Here is a 15,984-nt window from a genome sequence, read left to right as displayed (position 1 = left end):
TGCTGTGTTTTTTATACTTGGTTGGATTTACGAACAAAATGCATTTACGAACAGTCTCTTGGAACATAATTTCTTTATAAGTGGAGGACTGTCTGTACAATGTCTAGTTTTATACAACATGCTAAACTGACACGATTATGGGTTAGCCCACTGGTGGGTTTCAAAATTTTTTACTACCGGTTCTGTGGGTATGGCTTGGTGGGCATGGCTTGGTGGGCATGGTAGGGGAAGGATACTGTAAAATCTCCAATCCCATCCCAATCCAGGGGAAGGTTACTGTAAAATCCCCATTTCCTCCCGATCAGCTGGGACTTGGGAGGCAGAGAATAGATGGGGGCGGGGCCAATCAGAATTTTTACTACCGGTTCTCCAAACTACTCAAAATTTCCACTACCGGTTCTCCAGAACTGGTCAGAACCTGCTGAAACCCACCTCTGGCTTTGCCTTATCTTAAATTGTGAACTCATTCTTCATGAGCAGGAATAACAACCCATTCGTATTAGAGTACAAACTCCCACAACTAGTTGCTTTTATAACATTAGCTAGTTCTAATTCCTGAAACTATTAATGAAACAATAAATCATCATTAACCAGTTTCACATTAGTTCATGTGAAAAGTAACACCTATGTTTTGCTATTTATTTATATTTTATTTCATTATATACTTTGGAATTGGCGGAGAAATCTAGGCACAGTCATTCATTTACAATGTTAAGTACTATTTCTTAAGCTATCTCCAAGCACATAATCCCATTAAATTAAATTTAGGGCAGGTGGGGCTTTATTGGGGAAGAAGGCTTACCTCCGTTTTGCAAGCTCTTTATTTAATTGGCCTTTGGTGTTTTGTAGCATACAATAACCTCAAGGAAATGAGAGCAATAAAATAACATTATAAACAGCACGAACACTGGGGTATTTTTCACTCTCCTCTGAGACCATCCTTTGGCAACTGGAACACAGTTGACTCACAGGAAGGCCCAGAAAAAAAATATAATGTCTGCATCCTATGGTAAAGCATGAAAAGGACAATATGTGTGGGGTGCCACATGCTCCTGGAAATTATATTTTTCTTCAGCCCTAGTAATGGAGCATAAGGGCAATAGGCTAATTTAGAAGAGGTAAAGCTAGTGTTCATTCCCCAGCATGTGACACCTGGACACTAATCTTATTTTGTTCAATAATAGTTCAGTCTTGGACTATGCACCCATCTTTTACTGACATCCTTGTTCAAAACTATTTGTTATTTGCCACTTTAAAAAGGTTAAGAATATTGCCAGAGCAAGTCCTACTAAGTTTATGCAGAAGCAGAATAACAGAGTTGGAAGGGACCTTGGAGGTCTTCTAATCTAACCCCCTGCTCAAGCAGAAGACCCTATACCATTCCAGACAAGTGGCTGTCCAGTGTCTTCTTAAAAGTCTCCAGTGATGAAGCATCCACAGCTTCTGAAAGCAAGCCATTCCATTGGTTAATTGTTCTCGCTGTTAGGAAATGTTTCCTGAGTTCTAGGTTGCTTCCCTCCTTGATTAGTTCCCATCCATTGTTTTCTGTTTTGCCTTTTGGTGCATTGGAGAATAAGTTGACCCATTCTTCTTTGTGGCAGTCCTTTAGATATTGGAACACGGCTATCATGCCACCCCTAGACCTTCTTTTCACTAGACTAGGCATACCCAATTCCTGCAACCGTTCTTCATGTTTTAGCCTCCAGCCCCCAAATCATTTTTGTTGCTCTATTTTTCACTCTTCCCAGAGTTTCAAGTGTGTATGCATACCAAAGCATTCTTAAATACACTGAATTGAAAGAGTTTTATCAGTTATCTTGGAGTCTGTCTTGATCATATCTTTCTAGTTTGTTTACTAGTTTGTTTGCCTTGCTCCTTTGGATGCCTCGTGCTTCATATTGATGTATACTTGAATCAAGAATTTTCTTTTCTCTAGTATTGTTAGCTTAAAAGGGGGAGAAGACTACACTTAAAGAAGATAAGAGGGTGTCATCATACAGTATATCAGAGTTGCTCCATATTTTTAAAGGGAATTTTTTAAAAAAGTATTTTGAGGTTTACAATAAATGTGGGGAATAACCATCGAAGCACTTTTAGATCTCATTGCTTTCAGAGATGGTGAAAATGTGCTTAATCATTATGATTAATCGTTATGATCAGACAAGAGTGTTTCGTTGGATTGTGCCCTTGCATTTTTCAAAAAAGCATTGACAAGCTCAGGAAGTTTCAAGGAATGAAGCCATTTAGACACAATGGAGAATTATTGGCTTTATAAAAAGCAGGGCAAAAGAAGGTTAACAGTAAGCATTACAGCAAACATTCATTTCCAGCCCTTGCCATAAAACTAATTAACAACACCACTAATAATAAATCAGGTTTTAAAATCTTGAGGCCTAGCGTGATCCTTCCACAATGTCTCTGTGATCCATCAAGAGCTCCAGGCAGAAGACAATTGACCTTTCCACATGAAATGAGACAAGAAAAAATGACTATGACAAGCACTATAGGAAGAAACTGCTTCTGAAGCAGAAAATTGCTCTTTCGCTATACAACTCATACATCTAATTGGAGCACATTCTCCCACCAGCAAATTCTCACCATGAGAAGTAGGAACTGCTCCCCTCATATTCTTGAGAGGGTATTTCCTATAAAGTCGGATGTGTCAAATTGTATTCTGGATCTTTATGATAAGCTCAGTGTGCAGACAGACCCAGTCGTCTTTTTATCATACTCCAGGCTCCAGTTTAGGGCCCACAAACAGCCAGGCCTGGTGGGTTGAAGATCTCCCCTGTCTGTCACCCTGGCAACAAAGCCTGCCTTTAATCTTCCCCCTCTTCATCTTGTTTAGATGCTGGCCTTTCAATCAACTTTACGTGTACTTAATTCTTTGGAGAAATCTAGTGGGACTCCTGCAGAAATGTACTTATTTATTTATCTTTACATTTATTTTACAGTGCTCATGCAGCTACCTCTATCCTAAAGGACTCAGGATGGCATATAGTGTCAAACAAGAAGAAAAATATAAGCATAATAATAAATTGCAAAATCAGGAGGGGTGAAAAAATACAAAATAACCACAGAAAGCCAAAATAATCCTCCTCAATTTCAAATGGAGCTGTCATTTGTAAATGCTATTTATGGCTTATTTAATGTAAACATTGGTACTATACCAGGGGTGGGTTCTACCTATCTTTACTACCAGTTTGTAACGGGAGCATGCACGCTTCTATGCATGCGCAGAAGCTTTTGTGCATGCGTAGATCGTCAATTATGACATCAGGGCGGGTGGGTGGAGCCTCCCGCCGCTTTTACTACCAGTTCTAAAGAACTGGACAGAACCGGGAGCATCCCACCACTCTACTACTATATGCCTCCAATACACAGGATGCATGATAATTTATCTTATTCAACTTAGATACCACCCAACTCTAGCTGACTCTGGGCAGCTTCCAACATAAAACAAATGACTAATATATAACAAATATTTAAGCAGATGGCAGCAATGCCAACAAAGCAAGCATTTCACATCCTCAAAGGTCTCTAACAATCCTTGGGAGAAAAGATTCCGTTCTTTAAGGCCCTCTGGAATACGAACAGGATGGCAGCTCCCCACATGTGAAGGGGAACCTCATTCCAGAAAATAGGCACCATGACAGAGAAGACACACTTCCTGGGTCCCCATAGATGACAATGGAACCCACAATGTGCCAGGCCTGCCAGTTTGTGCTGACTGGACAAGCACCATGGGTGCCCCCCCCCCAAAAAATAATCAAGACCGATGTTTTATAAGTCATGATCAGCATCTTGAATTGCACTTGGAAGCAAACTGGCAACCAATGCACCTCTAAAGCAAGTGTGTTACATGGACATATTGAGGGATGCCTACCATTCCTGTGTTAATGCATTCTGGTCCAGTTGGAGCTTCTGGGTAGTCTTCAAGGACAGTCCTATGTTGTGTGTGTTGTAGTTTTGCTGTGAAGTGACTAGGGCATGAAAGACTGCCTGAAGGGCCTCCCAATCTAGGAAAACAATTCAAAAACAAAATTTTAATCAATTTAAAAATCATAATGACATAAACTCTCCTATGTTTGCTGCTGAGTACAATTCAGAATCTTCACCACAAAAATAGAATGTTTCTATATTTCTAGGCCAGATGTGGGGGACTATGGCCTTTTTATGACTTGTGGACTTCAACTCCCAGAATTCCTGAGTCAGTACAAAGCATAAAAGAGCCATAGTTTTCACTCCTGTTCTAGACCAAACAAGTAATTAATTGGTATTAACTTATTTGGTTTAATTCTAATCAAATTGTCCTTAACATCAAGAAGTGAAGTCTCATAAAAAATATTTCTCTCAGCAAAAGTTGAATTTAAGAAATGGAATCCATTATATTTATTATTGATGGATTTGTTGGGATTGATACTCACAGTAGTCCAAAGACACTTAATGGTTAGCAATAGCCACCTAACACTCAACAAGACAATAAACTCCAATGAAAATACATAATTTTTAATATGAAATTAAAAATTAAAAAGAAAAATAGGCAATAATAGAATAATAAACTGATGGTGTGATGTCATCCATCACAGATTCCTCAAAATAATTTAAACAAACAAGAATTTTTTGTTTTGATACAAAATAATGTATATTATCTTCCAAACCAGAAGGGCAGGATTATTTTAAAAGATGGGATCGTGTTTCCTAAGAGATTCAGATTCTATTCAATCTTTCATGAAATCTATGCAACTACAGGGTGAAGAAATCTGTTTGCTCTTTTATTTATTGCCGCTTAAGGAAAATTCAGGCTTGCTTACTACTTTCTAAAATCTGGTCTCCTGGCCTGAAAAAAATGGAAGGTATAACTTTTGGAAATCATTCTGTCCAATATCCTAAAGCTATAAAAGCAGAAAACTTCCCTAATCATTCATTTGCAATATGTAATTATCTGCATTAATATCTCTGTCCAGTGGTGAAATCTGAACCGATTTACTACCGGTTCGCTGGTTACGCATGCGCGCCGCGCGCCAAACCCATGTTGGTCACGTGCATGCACAGTGCGCACCAAACGCAAGATGTGCATGTGCACACAACAGTGCGCGCCAAAAGGAGGCTTGGGAAGGTAAGTAGAACAGCGCGGGGGGGTGATCAGCTGTGGCGTGTGATCGTTTTTTAAAAACTTTTAAAAAACTTTTTTTACTACCAGCTCGGGCGAATAGGTAGTAAAAAATGTGCGTGTCACTCACCTGATCATCAGAACTTTTTTTTTAATTTTTAGGTATTTTTTTACTGCCAGTTTGGGTGAATAGGTACTAAAAAATGCTTTAAAAAAAGTAAAAAAAAGGTTTGACAATCGTGGATCAAAGCTGTGATCGTCGGAGCCTCTTTTTTTAACTTTTTTAAAGCATTTTTTACTACCTATTCACCCAAACTGGCAGTAAAAAAATACCTAAAAATTAAAAAAAAAAAGTTCCGATGATCAGGTGAGTGACACGCACATTTTTTACTACCGGTTTGGGCGAACCAGCCCAAACTGGTAGCATTTCACCCCTGTCTCAGTGTTTTCAAATTTTTGTGTCTGCATATGTAGCTAAGATATCAGAGATGACACTCCCTACCGATACACCACTATTTTGATTTTTCAGTTAAATCCATGATAGCTAAAAGAATAAACTTCTCATTTATGGGAAGCTATAATTCTTGTTGTCCTAAAGTTTAGCAGTTCGAGACCCAAGTACCACATGAAGGGGTGAACTCCCACTCCTGCCCCAGCTTCTGCTAACCTAGCAGTTCAAAAGCATGCAAATGGAAGTAGATAAATAGATACCACTCCAGTGAGAAGGTATCAACTGTTCTGTGCACTGCAGCATATAGTCATGTCAGCCACATGACCACGGAAGCGTCTTCAGACAATGCTGGCTCCCTCAGCTAGGAAATGGAGATGAGCACCTCCCCATAGAATCAGACACGACTGAGCATCCTTTACCTTTCTTATAATTCTTGGTAGCTATAATTTTGTGGAAAAGAATTCTGACCTTAACAACTAGAAAGAAATTATACTTCCCCATATGAAGAATTAAAAATATTTGCAAACTAATTTATTCTCTACACTTGAAAGACCTAATGTTCATATCAGAAAGCTGACCATCTACCAACTCCTTTTTTTTCATATCCAGAGTATTTAGAAAAGCAGACATGCAACTGTACTGAATTTTGTGGTGGTTTGATAGAATTGTTGCTAACCTAATGAAAGTACTGCTTTTATGAATTTAGGGCATATTTATGTATGCATTCATATGTATTTCTATTCAGCATGCCTAAGATAGCCTTTTATACAATTTTGTGACATGGTTGGCTGGTTTTTGCCAAGGAATCTGCTAAGCATGCAAGTCTTATAAAATAAAAACCAAAAAACTAGACCTGCCTAAAATAGCAAGTCAGTTGTCCAAGTTGCAAATTCCAAAAAGGAGAGCTCTGAGCCGTGCTGCCTGTTTTGTCCAACACATTATATCTAAAGAAGCTTATGGCATAATAACTTCGTTACACAAGACTTTTTGATATTCTTGATTAAAAACAAAAAAAAAGAAGACAGAAAACACGGGAATAAATGACCATTAACAGTTGTCAAAATGGGTGATATAAAACAAAGCACTTGTCCACATCACACACACACACCCCACATACACACACAAGGATCTGCATCAGAATCAGCTGTGTTTGTAATTTTGTGGGTGTACTTTTAAGAGCCTTTGAAAAATCTGAATGAGCTCAGTATCCTAAAAAGATTGAGAACCATTGTCTTATATTTTAAACATTTCTCTGGACATTTTACAGACTTTTTTTTTTTTACTCAAATAATTTTAACTGGGGGCCTTTCTAAAAAAAAATATTATTTTTTAGATTTCCTGTGTTAATTTGAAAGTGTTTATTGTTATGGTCCTTTGGCTATTATGGATGCTCAGATTTGTTTATTTTTGGGTGTTGCCTTTCTTCTCCTAAAGGTGTTAAAAGAAAAGCTCAGGCAGGCACTTAAAAGTACATGAATTTTATGACTGGGAAAACTGTTTGGTTCAAGAGAAGTCCAGCTCATGCTTTCTCTTCATTGATTTAACTTTTGTTCTTTTTAGACTACCTAATTGTAAAAAAAATAGTTCCAGTCAAAGCTGTATTAACAAACCTGAAGTTCAGTCACATTAATGCTAATGCATGATCACTAATTTCTTCATTGTTTTAACGCTACCTCCTTTTCTAAATAAGAAGATATTTTTAAAAATATTTTAAAAAAAAATTAAATGCTTACACAAAGTATCACAGCAGCCAATTATAAAACAGTCTCTGTGGTTTCTTTTTTTAAAAGAAAATTCGCAAGTGCAAAAGCCTTCCTTGAAGACTTGGTTTCCCTAAGAAGAAATTCCATGATGAAGAAAAAAGTGCTCTTAGAAATAATTTGTTTTACTTGTCATATTTTATACCTTATTGACAACAAATTTTCAATTAGGCATGTTTTGTTTTGCTTTAGAAATGTTGAGTTGTATACATGCCTGTATTCTACAGTGGCAGAATTGAAAAACAAGCTTATTAGCATTTGTGATATTGATCCTGAAATATAAACAGATGTAAACATCAGGCATCACAGGGTTGAATTGGGAATTCTGGAGTCAAGTACACATATCTTAAAATTGCCAAGTTTGAGAAATATTGGTTTATAATGTACACTTGCTTTTTGTATGTATACTTTTGTTTTTGTTTTGTTTTGTTTTGTTTTGTTTGTACACTTGTTTGTATGTACACTGTACATACACTCAGTACATGCACTCATGTACACTCAGTATGTACACTGAGAGCTTATGCAGACAAGAGACAAATTCCTTGCATGTCTAATCACACATGGCCAATAAGGTATTCTGTTCTGTTCTGTTCTGTTCTAGTCCAGCCCAGCCCAGCCCAGTCCAGTCATGACTTTCTTTCCTGTAGTTTCCTTTTATGCAGCTGGACATGTCTATCATGTTATTATTTCTTCCCTCAGTCTTCTTTTCTCTAGATTAACTATCAAAGGTTCCTTCATGCTGTTCCTGTGTCATCTTTGTTGTCTCTTCTGACTATTCTTAACATTTCAATATCCTCTTGGAAATGAAATGCTCACAACAGTACACATTACTCCAAGTGTAAACTCAGTGCTGAGTAGAGAGGAATAAGGTGTCCCTAGATTTCCTTTTGGTCACTAAAGTTTGACTTACTGTTGAAACAATATTTATCTGTCTCTTTTTAAGTCTGTATCAGGCTAGAAAGCAAGAAGAACAAAAGCATGACAATATCATAGTTTATCCAGCCCCCAAGATTTATTTTCTTTATGAATATATCACTTTTTTGTTATCAAAGTGAATGTGGAGAAAAATATACTTCTATAATTAAGGACACTTTTGCAGTGGAAGCAACATCTGTTCTAAACACAATCTTTGAGGGAAAGGTGATTTTAGTTCAGTTAAAACACTAAGAGATTTGGTGCTGAGGTGGACTAACTAACTTTAAAATTAGCAAGTGTCTAGAAGGCACAATAAAAAGCTAAATGAATAAATAATCCTGTATTTGATGATATTGACTGGAATATCTAGCAACCTCTGCAATTATAAAAATGATTACATTTTTAAGTACCATAGACTCATCATTGTTTAGAAGATTGCAAAATGTTGCCATTTTGTAATCTAGAAACAAACCTCTAACTTTTTAGATGACCTGGTCCTCACTATCTGTCATGTGAATAAACTGTGCCCCAGGCTCTTTTAATTGTCCTATCTTCACATAACAAACTGCTTAGAGGGGGCTGTAAGGCACTATGAAGCGGTATATAAGTCTAAGTGATATTGCTATTGTAAAGATTTACAGAGATCTATAAAATATAAGATTAAGATATAATGTTAGCAGGTCCAGAGATTTGATCCCTCAGCCATTATATTGCAAAATAATTATGTAAGTATGACCTATGAAAATAAACCAAGGCATCCCCATTATAGTAATAACATAGATATTTTAAAGATTAAAAAGTTAGCAAACCTGAGGCTGTTTGAATGACCTTCCTGCCTCCCTCTGTTGGTCCTGAATTTACCACTCTAAAAGCTTGCACAAATCTTATGAGAGCAATGTGTTTTGCTACTTTTCAGTGTTGGTGTTTAGTTGGCCACTGAAAAGTAGCAAAACACACTTTTATTCTCCCTTCCCCCCTTCTCTTTTAACTTTATCCTTCCCCAAAATCCTCTCTCTTTTCAGAGACAAAAGTCATTAACATACATCTTCCTCAATTACTAAACCAGTGCACCTGGGGGGATGCAATTAACACTAATTTCTTTGGAGATCCGAGTTTTAAGAGTTTGCCTGAGCTACTGAAGGACTCCGAGAAGTTTTGAGTGTAAGTGTATGCAGTTGACAAGACAGGCAGATAAAGTCCAGAGCAGGTTATTGGAACAAATCTTTGGGATCAAGTTTCCATATTGGAGTTGTACAAATCCTGATAAACACTAGATGGCATTGAAGAGTCAGAGTCTGTCTCTTTGCTATCTGTCACGTAATAGTCCTCTGGATTTTTGAAATCCAGATCTGGTAGCCCTTCTCTTGGAGCCCTTCTCTTGGAGTGCAAAGGACAGAGTCAGAAATGAGCCTATTACTTAGTTCTGTAATTCATGCATTTGGTCAGAGGACAAGCAAAATGATCTAAAAAAATATTTGTTTTCCCCAGATACTACAGGTAGTCCTCGATTTACGACCACAATTGAGCCCAAAATTTCTGTTGCCAAATAACACATTTGTTAACTGAGTTTTGCCCCTTTCCTGCCGCATTTGTTAAGTGAATCACTGAAGTTATTAAGTTAATAAGAAGATTGTTAAGTGAATCTGGTTTCCGCATTGGCTTTGCTTGTCAGAAGGTTTCAAAACCTTCTGACAAGCAAAGCCAATACGGAAACCAGAGGAGATCACATGACCCTAGGACACTGCCACTATGAGTCAGTTGCCAAGCATCTGAATTTTGATCATGTGACCATGGGGATGCTGCAATGGTTGTGTGAAAAATGGTCAGAAGTTATCTTTTGGTGCTGTTGTTAACTTCAAATGGTCACCAAATGAACTGTTATAAGTCGAGCACTACCTGTAATTGTACAGACATGACCATCATACAACTATAGGAAAGAGTCCTCATGATTTAAATACTATAAAAAGATATTACATCAAGGCATATCCCTTCTGCCCAGATAGTAGAACTTGCCTTTACATAATGTATTAAACCATAATATAGTCAGCCTTTTCAGCTTAGTACAGTCTGTGAACACACCTAACTATGACTTACCTAACATACCAGGTTTTAGCAAATTCAGAATTTGCACAAAATTAATTGCAATGGAGCAAGCTCCCAAGATTACATTTACTGCTGCATTTTGCACTCTTCTGCTTAAAAGACTTCTTCTCTTAACGGAGAAGGTCAGTCTGGCAAGAGGAGCGCATATTTTTCCATGCAAGAAGATATCCTTTAAAGAGAGGATCTGTTTCATTTTCCCTGAATTTAACACTTACTAACAGGTTCCTTCTTCGGTTGATGTTTACAAAGTCCTTCCGCTTGTTATCTTTGTCCTCCCTTTCCCTTTCCTGTGGTGCTTTAGGTGTGCTTGTGTTTGTTTCAGGCTACATCTGCATTTCGAAGCACCATATTACCAGTGTAATTGTTGTCAGAATAATACCAATGGCAAGAGTTGAATTTATATGTATGTATGTACAGCATATGGATGGATGGATGGATGGATGGATGGATGGATGGATGGATTGAATGAATGATTGGATGTATATACCAACCATCTCCCTGATAGGATGACTTTCTTCCTGAGCTGGGGAACATTCAAATGAACCACTACCATATGGGAACCATATTTTCTTGGAAAAAATAACGAAAAAAATCTGAAAAAGTGGCAAATTTAAAAGAGGCTCATAAGAGTAAAAATGTTAATTGTTCATGTTTTCTAAAGGAAAATTGAAGAGCAAAACTAAGAAAAAGTGTACAAAAACACATATTCCAATAAAAAGATCTAAACTCAAATAGTTCGAGGTGGGTTTCAGCAGGTTCTGACCAGTTCTGGAGAACCGGTAGCAGAAATTTTGAGTAGTTCGGAGAACCAGTAAATACCCCCTCTGAGTGGCCCCACCCCCATCTATTCTTTGCCTCTCAAGCCCCAGTTGATCCGGAGGAAATGGCGATTTTGCAGTTTCCTTCCCCTGGAGTGGGGTGGGAATGGAGATTTTACAGTATCCTTCCCCTGCCACGCCCACCAAGCCATGCCACACCCACCAAGCCACATCCACAGAACTGGTAGTAAAAAAATTTGAAATCCACCACTGCAAACAGTCTATATCAATTTATTTTAAAAAGACAATTCAATGTCTTGTAGGGAAACAGCCTGCTTTCCAGAAGAGGCTAGTAAAATCTGGACCCTTTTGTAAAATTCTGGAAGGGAAGCAAGGTAATGTCAGAATGAAACCAATTCAGGATGTCTTTCTGTAGTATAAGCAGCTGTAAAACTGCTTCCTTCCATATTGTGTGATCCTTGCTTTTTGCTCTATACAGATGACCCATAACATGCGAACAAGTAAAACTATCCACAATTCCTGTGAATATTCAACAGCTGACTTTTTGCATTTGCCTGTGAGCGCAAATGCCAAGGTGTTAAAAACCCATTTTGTGCTCTTGGACCAAAGCTCTGGGATGTTTGAGACCATTTCACATAGCAACAAACTCAAGTTTGCTCACAGGAAGCCATGACCTACTTCCCTTTGATAAACAAGATTCCCATACTTTCAGGTAATCTCATCCACATTTTTACATATACTTCTAATATTGCTGTAGGTGAAGAGGTTCTGCTATGGTATATTTTAAACAATTTCCTATTGCTGTAGATGTATTCACACATTTTGTGACTTCATAATCTAGTATTTTCTTCAGCATGGTCCTGTGATTACCCATCCTCCAAAAAAGGAGTAAGAATGATATGTGAATCTGAGCATTTGTTAGATGGCCTTACAGTACAACAGCCTCCTTAGATATGCCGATCTTACTTTTCACATTGCAACTAGAGTTTGCCAAGGTTGTGTTAGGGCTTTCCAACTAAGCATGCTAATATCACATTAGATCTCACTTCAAAATTAGCATTGAGGGGAAAGGAAGATGGCTCTCAATTTTAAAGCAGTTCTAAAATTTACAACTAGAGTTTGATTTATCCCTTGGCACTAAAACTGAAACTGCATTTCTAATACTTAGAAATAAATAGTACTAAAATCAAGGTTGCCTGAATCCAAGTAAATGTGATGAGGCTGAGAGTGCCAATTTGCAACACCGAGTCCTTGAAGATGTGTCAGTTTGACAGTTCCCAACTGCATACATCTTCCTGCTTTAATTCAAGAGATCTATTGAGATTCCATCATATAACTTTGTTGCCAGTAACAATTCATTTCCCCTGGATTCCTTCCTTGATTTCCTTCCTGGCAGCTGCAGGATAAAAGCCAGGCCTTTAGGTTTGCAGCAAAGGAAATGAATGGTGCTTTAGAATTGCTTTTCAGGACTAAAATCTTCCCCTTTGGGCAAATAAAGGACAGAGAAACTCAGGAAGACTATTTAGGGAGGGGCCAGTAGGGCAGTTCAACACTTTCTATTGCTCAAATTCCTCCTGGATCTTCAGCCAAAGCGTTTTGCAGACCACTTCCACCATTGTAATGGCCAGCCGGACTCTGGAGAAGAGAAGAAAGGAACCAACCAACTTTCTGTTTCTGTTACTTTTCAGGCTTTTACAGCCTTATGAAGTGGATGATTCTTTGAAAGTCTTTCCTGCATTGAAGAATCAAGCTGGTTTTTTTTTTTTCTGGATAGAAATTCTTGAGGGACTTAAGGTAAAGACACAATTGAGAGTTTTTCTGGAGTGGCTTCTCTCAAACTTATTAAGTACTTGCCCAAGAATTACATGAGCTCTGGTTGATATCCTTTTAGAAGAATTTGTGACTGAGTTCTGCTGACGTCATAGGACTATTACTCAGGAATGTGTAAACGTATTTCAGATTGATCAGCTCTGGTACCAAGTTGTATAAACACAAATAAATCATTTATGAGTACGGTGCAATTCATGATGCAATGTGTCTGAAGGGAGCATTCCGTTTTGCAGGCATTCACATAGCATCGTAAGAGTTATAGTACAGTATTTGCAAGATGGAACTTTGAAGTCTCACACACATCCATATGTGTATTTGCAAGTTCCAGGGCAACCCAACTAATGGAGAATTGATTAAAAGTGATTGTATCAGCATGAGTTTTTGTGGAACAAATAGTTAAAAGTAAGAATGGGTTGATGTGAGGAGAAATTGAATTGCTGAGATTGATGGAAGGTCAACAGTGGTGGTAACAATTTAAATGTGGTTCCCAAGGTCAGAGGCAGCAAACTGGTGAATATTTAAGAGGATACTTGAAACATGTTCTGGTGAGAATCAATCAAGAATTCGTAGCACTTCAACATTTTATTGATTTATTAGAGGCTATATATGCAAATGCCTGCTGTAGAAGTTTTATTAGACTATTTCTAGTGGCAAATATAAAATATACACCACTGTAAAACAACATTGGCATAAAATCATTTTTGTGTAGATTGGAGAGTATTGGTGGTCCCTGAGAAGATTGTAGGTGATTCGAGCCATAAGCAGTGTCATTTGAGAAAAAAAATGAAATTGGCCCGAATCTTGGCACTGTGAAATCATGCAAGATTTTGTCGTTCTCATTTGAATTCTCCTAAACCTGGCAAGTGAGAATTCACAAATCTTGTGAGAATTGATGATATATAGTTTGGCAGGGTAAAGAGATGTTCTGATTTGCTCCTTTAGTATTCAGCAAGTTGTCATCTTCATGCCTTTTCTTCTTGATCACCCAAGCTCCAGATTACCCAAGAAATTATAGCAATATTTCCAACCATATTAGGAAACACTTGGGAAATACTTGCAACTTGGACAGGCAGCAGCTACTGCAATTGGCATATTAAATAACATGCCATTCTGGATTCTCCATCAAATCAGTTAAGCAGATTAAAAAAAGAAGCAGACCTATTTAATCAACTGGGGTTTCTATGGGTCATCATGATTAGATACCAAGATAAAAAGGCCAGCCTTGGTAAATGCTTCAAGAATGGAGGAGAGGAATAGCAGCTTGAGCTCAGATTCATCCATATAGATGAATCTGTTCTTCACAAAACTGATCATTTGCAAAGATCTATCAGAACCTGAAACTTATCAAGTTCGATTTTGTTGCTTGGTTTGCAACAACCCTTTCAAATGAAGCCAATTCTTTGTGACTTCATTGTACTTCATATTGTTTTCTTGGCAACCATAAGGATTTTTCAGCTATTCAGACTAGCCTACAGTCCTGGGATTCTCATACAACCACAAACAGGCTCAAATGTGCTAAGCTTGTTTAGATCAGTCATGGTTGGTTAGCTATTTACTTGGCTTGAGACAGAATGAACTGCTCAAAGCAAGGTTCTTGACAGTCCAAAAAAACAAAAACAAACCAGCCTTTGGATAAGCCAGCACAAGGACAATGTCACAAGGTGATGGCATAGTGGAGTCAAAATCTATTGGAAAAAGAAATTGCTCAGAAATATTCATTCTAACATTTATATTATTAAAATACTTTTAAAATACTTTATCTATTCAAACACTCCAAACGTTCTTCTTGCCTGGCCTTATTTCTTAAAAACAGCTTTGAAATATTTGATGTTACTGCTGCTGTTATTCTTTTTAATACTATTCCAAACTATATTTCATCACTGTAATAATGTGCAGAACTAGTTTCTGCTGCAAACAAAGTCATTTTTCCCAATGCTCAAGTATTAGGAACTTCGGTTAATGTGATTAGGATGCTGTGGTAACTTCCAAATCCTTTAAGGATTCCTTAGTTAATGAGCACTGAATATATCCTTACATTTTAAAAAATGTCAAGCTGAAATCATGGTTCCCATGACTTAGTAAAATAGCTTTTTTTCTTTCCTTGGTGTGACATCCTGTTATAGTACTGGGACTCAAACTCATGTGGGTACAAGTCTCAGAATGCCCTCTAAGATAAACATTTGATTTTCAAAAAGATTGACCCAATTGCTGGGAGTTGAGAGATATGCAAAGGGCAAGGTCAAAACACATGGCCAGCCCAAAAATGAAAGGAGGTTAGACTGCATGGATTATGGCTGTAGTTCAGAGGATCACATGAGCCTTTGACTTCAGAATAGGATTTGCTCTCAAGTCTATGAGTCTCAGGATCCCAATGAATTGATAATTGCCAGAATATATATTTTTTCTGGTTGTATGATAAAAATAATGTGTGGTGGTACCCTTCTTGGTCAGAGACAGAAAAAAGAGATGTGCAAAAAAAGGACCTGGTGGATCCTTTGTTGAACATGAGCCAACAAGATGCTTCTGCTACAAAAAGCAAATACAATCCTAGCCTACATAAACAAAAATCAAAATCTAGACAAATCATCCTTTCCTTATATTTTGCATTTCTCAGACAACACCTAGAATACTGAATCCCATTATGAAAACCACATTTTAGGAAGAACAATGACAAATTAATATCAAGTGCTAGACAATGGACATGATTCAGACACTGATTTCATATAGTGAACTCTTATTTAATTCAGCTGGATTTACTTTCACCCCAATATGCATAGAATTAAGAGCAGACCTATCGTACTATACCTGGAATATTAATATATAACTAGCTGGATCAAGCTGAACGCATTCATCTGTGTAGTTAAATTGTGAATGCTGAAATGCATATTATTGGATCTCATCTTGCATAGCATGAAGGATTATCTCTGGAAGATGGCTGCAGAAAACCACAGACTGAAATTCAAAAATAAGCTTTAAAAAATAAAGACATATATTGTATAGTAGAAATCTGGGGGCTTCCTAAACCAATCTTTT

This window comes from Pantherophis guttatus, chromosome 2 (assembly GCF_059756535.1).
Source record: "Pantherophis guttatus breed Tessera chromosome 2, ASM5975653v1, whole genome shotgun sequence".
Taxonomy (NCBI): domain Eukaryota; kingdom Metazoa; phylum Chordata; class Lepidosauria; order Squamata; family Colubridae; genus Pantherophis; species Pantherophis guttatus.
This window is presented reverse-complemented; position numbering follows the sequence as displayed.